This window comes from Herpailurus yagouaroundi, unplaced genomic scaffold (assembly GCF_014898765.1).
Source record: "Herpailurus yagouaroundi ecotype Mexico unplaced genomic scaffold, PumYag 196, whole genome shotgun sequence".
NCBI classification, from domain to species: domain Eukaryota; kingdom Metazoa; phylum Chordata; class Mammalia; order Carnivora; family Felidae; genus Herpailurus; species Herpailurus yagouaroundi.
The window spans coordinates 22,272,883-22,290,888 of NW_024412427.1; the positions used below are offsets into that span (position 1 = coordinate 22,272,883).

Consider the following 18,006-nt stretch of genomic DNA (forward strand, 5'->3'; position numbering starts at 1 on the left):
ACTGATTTACAAAGAAAACACAATACCTTCTTTTCCTCTGCTAGTAATTCTTAAATTCTGAAAAAAGTTCCAAATTCTAAAACAAAACAAAACCCCCCAAATCCTCAGCATGCACATTTAGAAAAGCTTCATAGACCTGTGTTGTCCAGTACAAATATGATGCAAGCCACATGTTAACTTCAAATTTTTTTTAATGTGTATTTATTTTTGAGAGCGAGAGACAGTGCGCACACGTGCCAGCTGGGGAGGGGCAGAGAGAGAGGGAGACACAGAATCTGAAGCAGGCTCCAGGCTCTGAGCTGTCAGCACAGAGCCCAACACGGGGCTCAAACTCATGAATTGTGAGATCGTGACCTGAGCCAAAGTCAGATGTTCAATCAACTGAGCCATCCCAGCGCCCCCATATATGTTAACTTTAAATTTCCTAGTAGCCATATTAAAAATAAAAAAGATCAAGTGAAACTAATTTTAATAATATATTCTATTTAACATAAAAGATCTAGGGGTGCCTGGGTGACTTAGTCAGTTGAACGTCGTTTCTTGATTTCGGCTCAGGTCATGATCCCAGGGTTATAGGATCTAGCCCCGTGTCGGGCTCCATGCTGAGTGTGGAGCTTGCTTGATTCTCTCTTTTTCCCTCCCGCTGCCCCCTCCCCTGATTGCACACTCTCTCTCCCTAAAATAATAAAAAATAAGACCCAAAATATTTTCGTTTCAACATATTGCACTAGCCACAACTGAAGAGCCCAATAGCCACATGTAGCTATTGTCTACCATATTAGTCAACCCAGCCATAGACAATGACCTTCTTCATAACTATTACAATTTACATACCTACAAATCAACCAACTTTGTATTCATATTATAGTTACATATTTGAAGAGTAACACAGTGGTTCTCAACACATAGCCTCTGGACAGTCAGCATAATCATCACCTGGGATTGTCAGAAATGCAAATTATCAGTCTTATCCCAGACCTTCTGAATCAAAAAACCTCTGGTGGTTAAGTCTAGCAATCTGTGTCTCTGTGATTTTGATGTGTGCTCCCAACTCTGAGAATAACAGGGTTATCTGTTTTATACAATGATATTAACCTCTGCATTAAACATTATAAATATGTCTTACCTGAAATAGAAGCATTTTAGGGGAATGTATAACCTCTTAGGCCTGTTGTGGCATGACATATGGTCTACTACCCTCTGCAACAGATACATGGAAGAAAATTCTTTTGTTTGCTGATGATTCCCAATTGCCACAGGCATCTATTTGCAGAAGACTTGGGCCCACATAGTAATAATCAGAGCAAGAAAACTGTATCATAGAGAAAAGCAAATAACTACTTTCCCTTTATTAGCTCTGTATGAATAAAGTGAATATGTAAAGAGATGCTTAAAGAACCTTTATATTTTTTTAATATTCATTTCTTTGTCTTGGGATATATGATCCTGAAAGACTTAATTTTATTAATGTTGCCTTAAAGGCAGGGAGCTTTCCCCATGTTTCTGACTGTGGTATCCCCAGCTCACAGAACAGTACCAGGCACCCAGGTTCTCAATTAAGTGTTTAAATGAATGGATTGATGCTTGGTAAATCCCTTTCCATGTCTCAGATTCTGGTTTAGAAAGCCCAGTTAGCTCAGTTAGTGGGGTTCCCTCATTATGTTAACACAAAACGAGCTGAATCATTCTGCCTCTTCATCTTTTCAAACAGCATTCCCCTTCTTTCCAAAAGACTTCTTTCCATCTAAAAGTTCATATAGAGGAAGATTATGAGGAATCCTCATAATAGAGGATTTTAAATGTTTTATTTATTTTTGAGACAGAGACAGAGCATGAGCAGGGGAGGGGCAGAGAGAGAGGGAAACACAGAATCTGAAACAGGCTCCAGGCTCCAAGCTGTCAGCACAGAGCCCGACGCGGGGCTCAAACTCACAAACCTGTGAGATCATGACCTGAGCCGAAGTTGGACACTCAACTGACTGAGCCACCCAGGTGCCCCAAGATTTTAAGGAAAGTTCTTATATTAGATTGTGAACTCCCTAAGGATAAGGATTTTATTTGGTTCACTGCTGAATCCATAGCATTCAGAGTATTGTCCATAATAACATATGCCCAATAAATACCTGTTGAAAGAACACATTTTATCCTTTTAAAATGTCTTTCTGGCTCCTCTCTCCCTTCTATACACAGCCAAGAAACCCATCCATGCTGGTGTTTGTCCAGGCTGTTCCACTTGCCTGGAAAGCAGTCCACTCTGTTCTCTCCACATCTACTGAGACCCACCAGTCCTCTCAAGGTGTTCAAATCTTCCCCTCCCAGACAGGCTCCCCAGAAACCCAAGGTTGTCTGAGTCGCTATACTCCCATCTAAGCTCCAAACTTCTTCCCTACTCAAATCCAACACTTGCTAACATGATGTCTTTCACTGTTTCTGTATCATTGCATTCTGTAAGCTTTCTTATATAGACTCTGGCTTCTTGAAAGCCAGAACTATGCTATATACCTAATTGGATTTTTAATCTTTCCCAGAGCTGAGTACTCAGAACATATTAGACATAATTATGATTTGACTTAAAGGGGAAACTTTCTAACGGTATTTTTTTTTTTTTTTTTTTTTGGCCCAGAACAGTCCTAGTTTACTACTATTATCCTGGTGTAACTATTAAACAGCTCTCCTTTACTCTCAAATCAGTCCTGGTTTGGACAAGAAATAATCTGTTTTCTCAAGTTATAGCACCAACATTGATACAATACAATACTGGCCATCAGGCATCTTCGAGTACTTGACAACAAGCCAAGATTTTAGAACTGTTTGACCACTGTGATGAATCTGACCCATGCAATCAATGCGTTTGATTGCTATATTTATTTGCATTTGTAAAAGAAGAAAAAAATCAAACAGTATGGCAAGTGGGACAGCTGGCTTGATCAGTCATCTCTGATTCCTCAAAATATTGCCGAGAAACCTTTTTTAAAAATGTTTATTTATTCTTGAGAGAGACAGAGGGTGAGTGGGGGAGGGGCAGAGAGAGAGGGAGACACAGAATCCAAAGCAGGCTCCAGGCTCTGAGCTGTCTGCATAGAGTCCGATGCGGGGCTCAAACTCAGGAACCACAAGATCATGGCCTGAGCCAAAGTTGGACGCTTAAGTGACTGAGCCACCCAGGTGCCCCTTGCTGAGAAACCTTTCTAAGAAAAAGGAAAACGTAATATGAACTCTTACGCTATATGCTCTTTTACTTTGTACTTTCAAAGCCTTTGCACACGTGTGATTTCCTTTGATATTTACAACACTCCTCTTAAGTAGATCAAGGTGGTAGATACTGGTTTTCCCATTTTAGAAATAAAACAACTTCATTGAGTTAATACCATTTGGCCAGCCAGAAAGAGAGAGAAGAAAATCAGGATTTTAGATTATAACTGTATAGCTCCTTTGCTCCCATTAAAATGCATGCTTTTTATGGGGCGCCTGGGTGGCTCAGTCGGTTAAGTGGCCGACTTCGGCCCAGGTCATGATCTCGCGGTCCGTGAGTTCGAGCCCTGCGTCGGGCTCTGTGCTGACAGCTCAGAGCCTGGAGCCTGTTTCAGATTTTGTGTCTCCCTCTCTCTGACCCTCCCCCGTTCATGCTTTGTCTCTCTCTGTCTCAAAAATAAATAAACGCTAAAAAAAAAAAAAAAATGCATGCTCTTTAGTCATCCTTCCACACCGAAGTACATTCATACCCTATTCCAATACAAATGAAAACATCAGTTGCAAGAATCAAACAGTACTTCCTCCAAGGAATGTTTGCAGACATGCCATTTGGTATAGTGGCTTTCTAAGCAACAGGGGCAATAATGATCACAACTTCCATTCACCTCATCTTTTTACTTTCACCTCATCTTTGTCCTTTATACCAAACTCAAGGAATATACAGACTAGGTGTTTTCACTTTGTTTCATTCACTCAGCACTCAGAGAGGTTAAGGAACAAGCTTAAGACTGCATTGTGGACTCTAAGGGATTCAGCTAAAAATGACTCAGGTCACCTGACTCCCAAGTCAGGCACCTTTGGTCTTGCCAAATAAAAATGTCATGGTATAAAATGCCAAATTCCCCATGAAGCTTATTGTAATGAAATTTGATTTGTCTTTAAAGTAAAAAAAAAAAATTGGAAATTGACACAAAGACCATTTAAAAAATATTTATTCTTTCTTTATGTTACAGACAAGCAAGCTAAGTGCTTTACAGAGATTCTAAGTTGCTTTATGTTTTGAGCATCACGTATTGATAAAACTAAAACTTTCCATTAGGAGCAACACCTTTAGAATACAAGCGGGAGCATCAGCCCCAGGCTGTAGTTGCACAGCACCCTTCTCTTCATTCCCTGTGCTCCAACCAGCTCTCAGGCTCTCACATTTCGTGCCATATTAGCAATAGGCTGCAACAAGCAACCTGGAATACAGTCTTGACTGTGTCACCAGAAGCCCCTCCTGGCTTAAGGGCTCAGTGTGTGTTTCCACTTCTTCAGTTACTCCTTGAGTTCCTACCAACTCTCTCCTTGGCCCACTTTCCAACCAAAAGGTCAGATGCTGGACAAAACAGGCTGGGAGCGCTTTCAGGCCATTCTCAATTGCTTCCTTCTGGGACTGCACCTACCGGTCCTGGGGCATGGGAAACAATCTGTGTGGCAACACAAATTTCTAGTAGCAGAGGAAGACCGGGGTGCATATTTTCTCCCCTTAAGTCTATTTCTTAGGAAATTTTAAGGCAACATTAAGCTTGTGAGTGAAGGGAGCATGGTTATTCTATTCGCTGTATTTTTTTTTAAGTGTGCAGAGATTAGGATGCTGCAAGAGAAGATATACCAGTAATGCCCCCAAAGTGCCATTCCTTCAAGTTTAGTTGGTTTTATAGAAAACTCCAAATGTCTATGATAACCGAAGAACTCATACTATACAGGTGGAGATCCTGGAAAAACCATCACACCACATGGGGAAGCAGATGGCCTTCACCTCTATACACGTGTATTCGCCATGGAGACATCTTGGGTTGGAGGACAATGGGAAGAATTAGCCTGCAAGCACCTGGTCTGCAAACGCATGGGCAAACAGGGCTACTTGAAAACCTACTTCATATTATTCAGCAGTCATCCCTGAATGCATCCTTGAAGCTGCAAGACCAGAAGGTTAATGCAATGCATGAACCACAGCTGCACATTTACTTATTTACTTTTATTGCACATAGAAAGCAGACATTTCAATTGTTTGCAGCCATAAAACCACTGCTTGGATGAGACAGACATCACAACCATCCTACAGGCTCCTGTGTGTCCTTTAGAGTTCTGTCACCATGAAGTAGTTTTTTGAGTTCTAACACTATAGATGTGTTTTACCTGTTCTTGAACTCTGTATAAATGGAATCAATCACACATACATCTTTTTTTGTGTGTCCAGCTTCTTTTGATCAACATAGTATCTTTAAGATTCATCCATGTTATTGTGTTTATCAGTAGTATGTTCTTTTTACTGTTGTGCACTATTACACTGAATGACTAAATCAAGATTTATCATTCTTCTATTGTTGAACATTTGGACTCTTTCCAGTTCTGGACTATTATGGTAGATTGGCTTTACACTAATTTTCCTTGCATACAAACCTAGGTGGGCTGTTGCTGAGTCATAGAGTAGCTTTGTTGAAATTCTGAGTTGTTTCCGTTCTTCCATGTTACAGACATACAGGATCTCTGCGTGTGTAGAGTATGTGTAACTTTAGTTGATGCAGTATCCACTAGGATTTCAGTTTTGCCGAAGGGGGGAAAAACAAGCAAGATAACAAGCAAGCAAAAGCAAAATAAATGATAGGAGAGTTATTTCTTTGGCACAAAATAATCAAACTGCCATGCAGATAGGCTTTACTTTATGAAACTGGTCAATTTTAAGTTATGTGTTGTTTATTTGAACTTGTCTGCAGGCTACCTTCCATTTGTAGGTTGCCTACAAACATGTTTTTTTCCCCTTGCATAATCAGATTCTTTGTTGTTAGCATGTTTTTGTTTTTAGTAAACCAGTCCTCAAAAATTGGGAGATTTCTTATCAGAAAATTCCAGCTTTCAAGCTTCTCCTAAAAAAGCTGGAATATCTGGTAGACCTGAGTCCCCATTCCCATAGGCCACACTCTAGAGTAAAGTAGGTTCCATTGCACACATGCCCTTGTTTGCACAGCACCCACCACCACCACCTGTTTCTTACACTGCTTGGTCTCTAAAGGCATGAGAACGTCTACCCTATGACCTGACAGTCAAGTTCACTCACACTTTTCTCACTTAGAGTACAGGAATTTGGAAATTCCAAGGATGAGAGTGTTCTGGAGAGTTAAAATTTTGTCTTTTCATATGTCAAGCTTTGAAATGTGTGGAAATCTTTCCAGAAAGTACAATATACTAACCTGCTTCCAAAAAATGGCTGAAATAAGAGGGACAGCTCAGAGAATGCTGAATCTGTGTGTCAAATGCAGCATAGGGAATATGGAGAGGAGAACAAGCTGGGCTGGTTTCTTCTGATGGAGAGAAACTTTACTCAGGATATATGCCCACAGGCCCAGGCTTCTGATCAACATCTGTTAACCATGTGAGCAGGATGTTTGACAACAGATGAGAAAAACAGCCCCTCTGATCCATTCAATTAAATACTTCCTGGACCAGACTCAATTCCATTATGATGAGTGCATTGGGCAGTTGCTAACTGCATTCATATATTTTCCTGGTGCCAAAGATATTACTAGGGAGCCAATGTTATCTCATTTTGGCAGTATGCGTTCCAGATAATCTGAAGATTCCTTGTGCTAAACTACAAACATATCCTGGATACGTTTTTAAAAATGATAAGTTTTGCTAGGCTCACTAGACAGTAAAGGAAATATCTGGCCACCCCCACCCTGCAAAAATGAAGGACGGAAAAAAGAAATAAGAGAACTTATAGAAAGATCTGGAGACCAACTCTCGGTCCCTTTGCAGAGCAAGGCAGGGCAGTCACACCTCCAAGACAGAATCTAGAATGGAACTTGGGAAAAGGAACAGAGGAAGCAAAGCAATACTCTCCCCAGGAAAACATCCCCATTGAGGCCCTAAGGATTTCCACATATTAACATTAGTAATCAAATATCCCAATCACATGAAGAAAAATGTCAGCAAGAATAACAGTTAACAAAATGACTAGTTTTCTGCATCCTTTGTACTTCATCTACAGATTGAGCAGCTAAATACAAAATAACTATGTCTAGGGGTGCCTGAGTGGCACAGTCAGTTAAGCATCCAACTTTGGCTCAAGTCATGATCTTGTGGTTTATGAGTTTAAGCCCCATGTTGGGTTCTGTGCTGACAGCTCAGAGCCTGGAGCCTGCTTTGGATTCTGTGTCCCCCTCTCTCTCTTCCCCTCACCCGCTTGTGCTCTCTCTCTCAAAAATAAATAAAAGCATTTAAAAAAAAACCCATAAAATAACTATGTCTAAAAATGTAAAAACAATTGAAAATGGAAGACGAGCACAAGCTGACATAGTATCTTTGCCATCTATAAACTCAGACGTGGAAACTTGGTAAGGGACCATGATATTCCATGATTTATAAGCTCTTGGCTTTTTTTCCCTGATTATCCAGATTCTGCAACATCCTCATCAGCTGTCCAATTATTTTGTCCCAAAGACTTCCATGCTGTCTTGGCCACTGTCAGATCCCAGTGTTCAAGGCACCCTGACTGGCATTTTAATTGTGCTCCCCTATGGCAGTTGGGTCCACATTCCACTAACAGTAAGTGTAGCTACTGAGCTCTGCTATTCTGAGTCCCATCATCTCAGTGATATTAGCAAGCTCAGCTCCTAGTGAGTATCTCCAAACATCAAGCAACAGATGGCAGCCTTTACAGAGCTTCTCAAAGAGGCCAACCCTCATCTCCAGAGAGTACCTTATTGTCTTTGTGAAGGGAGTACCCTCTGGGCCCTCTTGGTCAGTTAGGAAAACAGTCAAGTGATAGATTCCCAGACAGTACCTAAAACTGTAAGCATTCCTTTTCTGTGAGCCATCTGATCCTTTATCAAGGCTCTATGAAAGAAACTGCAATTTCCTCCTCATTTGCTATAAGCCATCATAGCATAAAGACTTCAAAACACCATCCTAAGAAAACTGTCAGGGCCAACTTCAATCTTTTGTCTTTGACAAAAGATTAAATTTGAGTTATGTGTGAGGCCCCCATATTAATAAATCCTCACTGTTCCAGCTTCCATGTGGGTTTCCCCTTCCCCTTCCCGGATATACTCAAGGTCGGCACCCACGAAGGTTTCCTTAGTTTTGATGGCACCTGTTACCCAGGTACTTCAATTTTTCAGTGAGTGGGCTCTTTGTTCCCAAAGGGCTAACACTCCTTCTGCTGACACTATACTCATCGTCACCTTACAGCAATGAGGAGTGGCTGAGAAAGATCTTAAGGAGAATGACGATAGTCTTATGAGGAACCTCCTTTAGGTAAAATACTAGGCTGTTCTTTGTCAAGGGAGAAGGGATTGCTCCTGTCTTCTGAGATAGTTTAGGGGTATTTAAATGTTCAAGGTTGTCAAGCTCATCCACCCCAATGACCTCATCCCATCTCAGCATCCTTGTCAGGGCCCTGAGTTTGAAACAGGGGACCCTAAAAAGCTATGTGGTCTCCTCTTAAGCTCTGCCAAACTTACAGTCAGATCTGGGCTAAATTTCATCAGTCTGCCCTACAATGGCTGGAAAGAAGTCTCCTTGAAAGCTGCTGCAGATGCCCTCTTTCAGAGCATGCATTAAGTTGGCAATTAACCACCCTCAGCCTAACAATCTCTTTCTGCAGGTCAAAAGTAGACATGCTGCTGAACAATCCATGTAACCGTCATGGCCCTACGAGTTACTGTGTGCTGTAGCTGCTAAATCTCCCTCCATATCAATGTTATCTCCATTTACTACAGGTGAAAGCTCAAATAATTGTGCTGCTGCCCCATACCAGAGTTCATTATCATTCCAATTTCCCACAAAACAAATGTGAGCCCTATTGCTTTCAGACAGGTCAGTAATCCAATTCCAAAATCCAATTCACAGGGTATCCTTTCTACAACCACTTACTTTAGCTTAGTTTCCCTAGGAAACTGACCTGAGACAAGTATTAAGTGCTAATGCTTTAATTGGAATATGAAATCCCAAGGTAGGAAAAAGAGAAAGGAAATGGGGCAAGGAAGGATAGGAAGAGGACAAGGTAATAGGTTACTAGTCTGGCCACTGCATTACCAGGAACTGTGAAAAAGCACAGGCAGTAGCCCAGCAAAGGCATCCTTGAAGTGACGTGGAGCCCCTTTAAACATGCTGTACAGAGACATATGCCCTGGAATAGGCCATCAGAGAGAGAAATTGAGAGGGAATTTAACTGCCTTGCTTCCTCTTCTCTTCCACAGGAGCAAGCTGCTAAGATCCAGGTCAGTGGTTGTCTGCCAGGTATAATTTTGTCCCCTAGGGCGACATCTGACTAGATATTTTTGTGTGTGTGTCTAGAGATTTTTGTTGTTGTCACAGCTAGAAGGAACTATTGGCATTAAGTGGGTAGAGGCCAAGGAAAGTGCTAAACACATAATAATGCCCAGAAGGTTCCCTACAACAACAATTATGAAGTCCAAAATGTTATTAGCCCTTCTGTTGACAAACCCTATACTAGGCGATGGTAAAGCCAAGAAAATCCAAAGAAGTGTCTAAGAATGTATTTGGCAAAACTTCCCAGCAGAAAGACAAAAAATGTGGAAGACATTTCACAGAAAAGAAAATACAAATGGAGAAGAAAACATCAAAAGATATTGAACCTCATTAGTAATGAAAGAACTCAAATCATGATATCATTTTCATATCAAATCATTTTATCATTGTACATATGATATCATTTTATCAACTGATTGGCAAAAATTCAGATATCCACAACACCAAGCATGGGTAATTCTCATTTACTGCTAGTTGGGAACAAATCTTTAGGAAAGAGTTTAGTACTATGTTGTAAAGTTGAACACATACATATTTAGGTGACCGCTTATGCCAATTTGTCTGAGACTGTTCTGGTTTTAGCACTGAAAATCCTGTATCCTGGGAAAGCACCCAGTTCCAGGCAACCTGGGATAGTTGGTTTCCTATATATCATGTATTCTATCATGCTATCTATGCAGATAGCCTTGAAAAACTTGCACACACACTAGGAGACATATAAAAAATTATTACAGTATCATTTCTTCTAGTACAAAATGCAGAATAAACAGAAGAATAAATTGTGATATATTTACAGGATGTAATATTACTTAGCTGTGAAAACAAACTACAGTTACATGTAACAACATGGATGAATCTTAGAAATGTTCAACACAATGAGCGTATCTTTAGACTATGAGTACAAAATCATTATAAAGCTCAAAAGGAAGCAAAAATTAATAATATATTAAACAGGAATATATTCATGTTTGGGCCAATTTTTTAAGCCAAAACAATGGTAAATGGTTTATGCAAATTTGGGACAGTGCTTCCCAAGGAAAAATTACTAATTAGTAGGTCCCCACAGAGTGTTCATGGGATTCTGTATCTTTGCTGTCAGCTTTAACTATATCATTTGTTGTTTATTTTACTTTTTAAAAAAATTAATCCTTATCTTAGTTTTTAGAAATAGGTAGCTAACAATCACCAACATATTGGCAAGACAACAATGAATCGAATACATTCCACAAACCAAAAAGGGTGGGTATTTTGGCCCTGGGATCCCCATTCAAGGGTCTGACCAGCATTTATTTCCATAGCCTAGTTCCCATCCTGCCTCCAAGAAGCTGGTGATGCTATCTAATATCAGCCTGTTAAGGCCCACACTAAAATTTGCTGCACCTGGTGGCTTGGATGAGCACCACACTAAAACACAGACCCAGCGGAAAAAAAAAGTCACTCGGGAAAATTATAGAATAAGGCTTCTATTTAATTTACACAATTCAGTCTCAAAGTGAAAAATCCATGAACTGAAAATTGCCATTTCACACACACATCCCAATGGAACCATACATGGAAAAATCTCTTTATAAATACACCCCTGATGTCAATGGGGCCCAGCTGCCTCACAGAAACCTACCCCAGAAACCTGTCCTTGTGAGGGTCTGGAGCCTTGGTATTTCAGTTTAGGACCATAATCCCAAAATCATTTATTTCAGGCATACTTTATTCTGTGGGTTTCCACAAAAACCCACTGACCATGCTTAGCATGCTGTGGAAGGTGCATGTCAGAAAGAGTTTCTATCATGTAATCTACATCATTGCATTACCTCCCTGAAGCCACAAGATACATACACTGAGTCACATGCATTCACGCCTATTCTCAACCTCATCTTTTTCTCCAAGGTATTTCCTCCCTCCCTGCCTCCTTTTTTTGAAATAAATATCAATCCTACAGATCATTTCCTAAGAGAAAATCTTATAATTTTTAACCATATTGCTACAGCAATCTGGGTATCCACCCATCCATCCACTTATTAACCTTTGCTCCTCTTCCTATTTACTTAACATTTTTTTCTTAAACATATTATTCTTCCTGCAACTCAATTTTTATTTTCTAAATTTGGGTACACTTACATACTTCTACCCTTAATGCTGCTCTCTCTCATGGTGCTTGCTTCTTTCCCAGAGCTATATGCCTTCATTATGGGGCTCTGGGTGTCTTTGAACACCTGCTATCCTCCTTGCCTTCAATTCACTTCTTACTTTATTTGGCTGGGGAACACCTAGTCACCCTGTAAGCTTTAATCCAGATGTTTCTCTTCTTGGTAGATCTACCACCCCCCACCCCCACTTCCTGTGTCAATGCCCTTTTGCCATGTGACCTTGAAGCTCCTCTTACCAAGAGGTAGAGTCTATTTTTACATCTGGGCTGGTCCTGTGATTTAATTTGGTCTATATGATGCAGCAGAAGTGACTGTTCTGAGCTGAGGCCTCAAGAAGCCTTGCACACTTTCATTCACTCTCAGACTTTCCTTAGCCACCATAGGAATAAGTCCAGGCTAACTGCTGGAGAACTGAGTTGATCCAACTACAGTCAATCCATTACCAGATATGTGAGGGGAAGCTTCTTTGACTAGCCAACTCTCAGCCAATATTAGCTGCAGATGAATGAGTGGACCTACCTAAGATCAGCTAAACCTGTCCCACATCAGACCTTCTCAACCCACCCACAGATTCAGAGTCAATAATACATGCTTACTGTTTTCAGCCATAAGTTGTGGGGTTACTTCTTATGCAGCAAGAACTGATGCCCTCCTTCTTATTCCTACTTAATAGCAGATAATACCCTTTCATTATAGCTCTTATTACACTACATGTTTTCTTGTCTTCCTGTTCTCCTTGACAAGGGCATTTTTTTTTTGTATCACCAAATCTAAATAGCTCCTGCCAACTTTCAAATAAATGGGTGTCAGAAAAATAATTAATTAGTTAATTAAGAATTACATTAATGATGCCCAAGGGATGGTGTTGAAGGCAAACCAGAATCTGAACCCCAGATATATTTCCTATATGTCTTACTCCAGAGAATTTGGTTAAATTTGTTCAACCTTACTGCTCATCTTTTTTTTTTTAATTTTCTTTTAATGTTTATTTATTTTTGAGACAGAGAGAGACAGAGCATGAACAGGGGAGGGGCAGAGAGAGAGGGAGACACAGAATCTGAAGCAGGCTCCAGGCTCTGAGCTGTCAGCACAGAGCCCGATGTGGGGCTCGAACTCACGGACTGTGAGATCATGACCTGAGCCAAAGTCGGATGCTTAACAGACTGAGCCACCCAGGCACCCCATACATGCTCATCTTTAAATGGAAGACTAGCATAAATATATATGCTTCAGTACTGTAGTGATAAAATATATATTTCTCCTCCCCTGTACCCGGCACTGAGTGACTGTTCAACAAATAAGAATTAAATGATGAAATGCATGTAATGCAGTTAATATAGTACATGGCTTAGTACTTGATAAATGACAGCTCTACTAATATTATTATGAGCATCACTGTTGTCACTTCTTATATAGAAACTGTCAGGGCTCCATCCATATCCTCTTGGAATTCATCATTTCTGTGCATGCTGATCTGATGGTGGCCTCCAACGGGCAAACACCTGAGATTCTTTGCCTGAGGCTTCCTCGGGCTGCTGGAGTCCCTTTGGCCCACATCTATGGCAGGCCACAGTGGCCAGGGAGTTCCATTCAGGGGAGCAGTCTTCCATCAAGGCAGATGGCAGAAGGTGCTATATGTCCTGATTCCCTTGCCCTTGATTAGGATAAACCCAAGGTTTGTCCTATACTGTATCCCAGAATTGCCTAACTGGATCACCCTCCTCTTGGTCACAGTAATTATAATGTTTTTTTTCCTGTTTTCCTTCTCTTCCCCATCTCACATCCCCACTTTCCTACAAAGGTATACTGGCATCACCTTCCAAATAAATACCAGTATCCATTTTTTGTCTATTTGATTCCAGGGAAATCAACCTAAATCAGCTACTATTCTATCTGTTTTATTTCATCTTTATTGATTTAGAATACAATTACTTTTTCCATGAAACTCTGACTTGCATTTGAAAGCCTACCCTTTTAATGATCTCCCCTGCTAATCTAGTCCAGTGGATGACCAATCACAGAATGAGTATACCCTTAGGTAAAACCTAAAAACATTTATGTTTTCTTGGGTGTTTTTGTCATGGTCCAATTCTCTGAGTACATGAGGATAGGGTTAACTTTCAATTGATCTTGGGTAGTTCTGTGCTTATGTTGAAGGGTACCTGGAACCATGGTATTGATTCTTGCCCAAGACAGAAGTGAAATGTAATAGCTAGTGATTTATAACGTGCGGTTAGAAGTCCGAAACTCCCCCAAAGGCATATGGTACCAGCCTGTCTATGCTGTTTATTGAAACTGTATGGATTGATGGTTTACACCTGTTTACAAAGCCTGCTTTTAGCTTCCTGAGCTGTGGGGTCTAAAATACTTCTCAGTACGCTTGATCCTTGGCTCCTGAGACCAAGGTATCACACTCATATCTTGATGGTTCATGATCTGAAGACTAAGATGTGTGATGGAGTAAGGACTCAGAGCTGCACCTAGAAGTCTTGGTTTCTTCTAATGCTTGCTATGTTTTCTTTCTCCTGCTGTACCTTTCCTTTGTTTCATTAGAGCCTTACATGTGTATACCTTGTGGAATCTCAACAATCTTTTCAATTACCTGACACTGTATAACTACTGTACTGGACCTGTTTTCTGATAACCAAAGGCTTTTGAGAAGGGTTTGGGGTGGAGAAAGGAAGGGTTCCCACAGCGCCCAATTTTAGAGCCACTTCACAGAGTTACTACTAGTACTGGAAAGCAGCACCCTGTACTTTGCCGAAGTGCTTACAATACTGTTTGAGTCACCCTGAAAATTCTTCTGAACACAGACTTTGAGGTTGGCCCATTCTCCAATAGTGGCTGTTGGCTTCTTGAAATCTTAGACCTATCCACCAAGGTCATTGTACAATTCCTATCCTCTCTTCCCCTCCTCTGTGAGTTTGCTTATGGTTACTCACTCCAAGACATAGAGCCCTCACAATCCATTAGGTTGTCTAGTGAACACTGCTTAAATCCACATATTCTTGTCTTTGTGGAACACCAAGGTTAAGTTGTATTTTAGTTTTTGCTTCAATATTCCATTTAGGAGTAATCCAGTATGGAAGTTATACTCTTGAAGTCATGCTTGAGTGACTCAAGCCACTAGTCCTTAAAAAATGCATAGGTTTCTTATCTAGAAGGACACCCATCACACAGGCAACCTCTACGTGATGGGAGTAACAATGTTATGAGAAGTCAGAAACCCTGATGGAAGCAGGAGAGAAGTTGCACAAGCATCTGGAAGGCTCACAACTCCAAGTGTTATGAGATAACCTGCCTAGAACTTGAGCTTTCAGGGCGGAACTTTATTTCTTTCTCACAACTTGACATCAGCCCCCTCTAAGTTCAGAAGCACACCACAAACATACACATCATATGCTTCTCTTTGTTAATGAGAAAAAAAAAATACCATTTGACTGTTATATATTAAAACACAAATGAACAACATACTCTTCATATGGAACTTAGAATTATGTCCGGGGATTCATAAATAACATTGGCGATCATCTAATTTAATCTAGCTGAAGCAGACCCCAAATATATTTTAAATCCATTTATCCCCAATGCCATGTCCCTAAACCAATTCATCATCATCTCTTACCTAGGTGATGGCACCCAGTTTTCCACTGTCACTGAGCCCCCACCCCTTAGCTAAATATACTAGAAAGGCCTTTTAAAACTATAATATAAGCTCGCTTCTCTGCTAGTAACTCTCCAATAACTTCTACCTCCACTGGAGTTAAATCCAGGCAACTTTCTATATCTTAAAGGTTCTCCAACTTCATCTCCTACCTCATGCTTCTCCAAATCCCTTCTCCAAGTGATTTAGGTCTGCTTTCTGAGCCTCAAACACATATGTCCAGATCCTGGTTCATGGCACTGAAAGGTTTTCTCTCCAAACCTTCACTCAGCTGGCTCTTTCCCATCATTCTACTCTCAAGCCAAGATTCTCTGAGTGGTCTTCTCTGACACTCAAACTAAAGTAGCCCCTCAATCACCCTGCATCTCACTCACTACCCTATTCACCATGTTTGCAGACATGATTAACAGCTGTTGGTTTCCTGTGCATTTACTTACTTATCTCCTCCAGCCAAAATGTCAGTTCCTTCAAGGCCATACCCTTATATTTTCTGTTTACTACCACATTCCTTGTGTCTAGAAGAGTTTGCAGATATTATATATAGATATAATATCCACCCAATGGATATTAGTTTAATAAACATTCTCCTCTGTTTTTTTTTTACCATTCCATATTTTTACTGAAATGCACTTGACATAGAACATTAATCGCAGGTATACCACACAATTTGGTATTTTTATCTACTGCAAAATGATCCCTGAAATAAGTCTAGTTAACATCCCTCACCCCCACAGTTATAATTTTTTTTCTTGTGATGGGAACTTTTAATATCTACTCTGTTAGCAACTTTCAAATATACAATACAGTATTGTTAACTATGGTCACCATGCTGCACATTACATCCCCATAACTTACTGGCTTATTTTGGAAGTTTGTACCTCTTGACCACCTTCACCATTTCACTGAGTGTCCACCTGCTTCCTCACCTCTAGCAACCAGCAATGTGTTCTCTGTAACCTTTAGTTCAGATTTAGACAAAATTTTTGTAGATTCCACATATAAGTGAGATCATGTGGTATTTGTCTTTCTCCATGTGACTTATTTTACTTAGCATAATGTTCTCAAGGTCCACCCACATTGTCTCAAATGGCAAGACTTCCCTTTTTATGGCTGAATAGTATTCTGTTGTGTGTATGTATGTGTGTGTGTATAAATGATTTAAAATAAAATTTAAAAATGCAAAATCGTGCCACAATTCATTCCCCTACCTTTTTATGATGGCTGTGGATGAATCAGATTCCAGAGGAGTTTGGCTATTTCTGTTCTGCAACTTTTTGTTGGATTTCTTCAGTGTTCTTCATTTTTCTTCAGTGTTCATTTTGGCAAGAGGTGGAAGCATTTCGCCACAGTGTATTTCTGTAACAACATGGTACCAACATGCGTCAGGAACCCACCAACATTATGCTCTGTTTAAAAATAAACACACACCTCACTTACTTCACATTCCCCTACATGCTGCACATCCTTTCTCTACTGCTTCAATCATTTCTGAGGCATGCGGCCGCTGACCTGTTATTCCCTGGACCCCCCGGCAGTGTCAGGCTCCCCCTTAGCACCTCTCCTGCATCTGTCATAGCACTTTTCCAAATCGGTCCCCTGTGAGTCCAGTTCTCCAACAGATGGTGAGCCCAACGGAGGCAGGAACTGTTCCCATGGTCCCTGAATCTCTGGGACTGAGCCCACTAACTGGTAATTGCACATGTTTAGTGCAGAGATCCTCATTATCTGCAGCAGTCACATTCTATAAGGCAGTCGCAAACACCAGGTTAGTGAATGCTGACCCACTGCTCCTCCGGGAAATCCAAGACTAGGTTTCTCCAAGTCTCTGACGCTAACGTACTCATCTCTGCTCACCAATCAACTGATACATAACCTTGTTTGATAGTTTCAGGTGTGTTTCTGTTTAAAGACACATTTCATATATATTGTTGATTCATCAATGGTCAACTTAGCCAATAGCACCAGAACTCATGTCTGAATGAAGACAACCGAAGACATATTATTTTTTCCATAGAGCACATCACACTGAGGAGTACTAGACAGCACTTTAGCACTATGCTGGGGGGCCGTTTCACACAGCAAAACCACCAACAAAAGCACAGAATTGCCAAAACATGTGAGGTGGTGAAGTTGCAAATACAAAATCTATGAATAATGAAGACTATGTACACACTGGCTAATTCAAAGTTATATGTATATCTGTAAGTTCCTAGTCTTGCTTATGGTCCAGCACAGCACTGCCACTGAAATAATAAACACTAATGGTAGGATACAAAGGAACTAAATACAGATTTCATAAGCTTCATGAAAGATCCAAAAATTGAAAGCAGTTATTCTCTCCTATCCTATTAAAAAGACAAATTCCAGGTCCTAGTTCTTTTCTTCTTCCTGATATTAATCACTGCTCATCCAATTTTCAGACAAGTCCAAAGAAAACGTCCCTGAAAATAATTATAGGTTGACAGTCTACCCTATCCATTATGGGACAACCCAAACTGTTTCCAGAAGATGGCTCCATTTTTCTCCTTGAATAGTAAGAAATACCTGCTTTTATTTCATTACATGCATCAGTTACCTGTAGGTACACAATGTACACACTTAGTATGCTTGTATTTTCTGTAAAAATGCCAGTACTTTATGATCTAAAAAATGGAGGGAGCACACTTTAAGTATCTACTTTCCTGTGCA

General features: G+C 40.4%; 1 protein-coding gene across 8 annotated transcripts in view; it reads right to left on the bottom strand.

The window, feature by feature from the left end:
- PAK5 (p21 (RAC1) activated kinase 5) overlaps positions 1 to 18,006 on the bottom strand; it is a 322,934-nt gene that overhangs the window by 153,134 nt on the left and 151,794 nt on the right. For all 8 annotated transcript variants that reach the window (XM_040447684.1, XM_040447682.1, XM_040447681.1 and 5 more), the window contains one exon: positions 16,527 to 16,674. The gene's annotated coding sequence lies outside the window, so the exon portion shown is untranslated. The remainder of the gene's footprint in view (positions 1 to 16,526; positions 16,675 to 18,006) is intronic.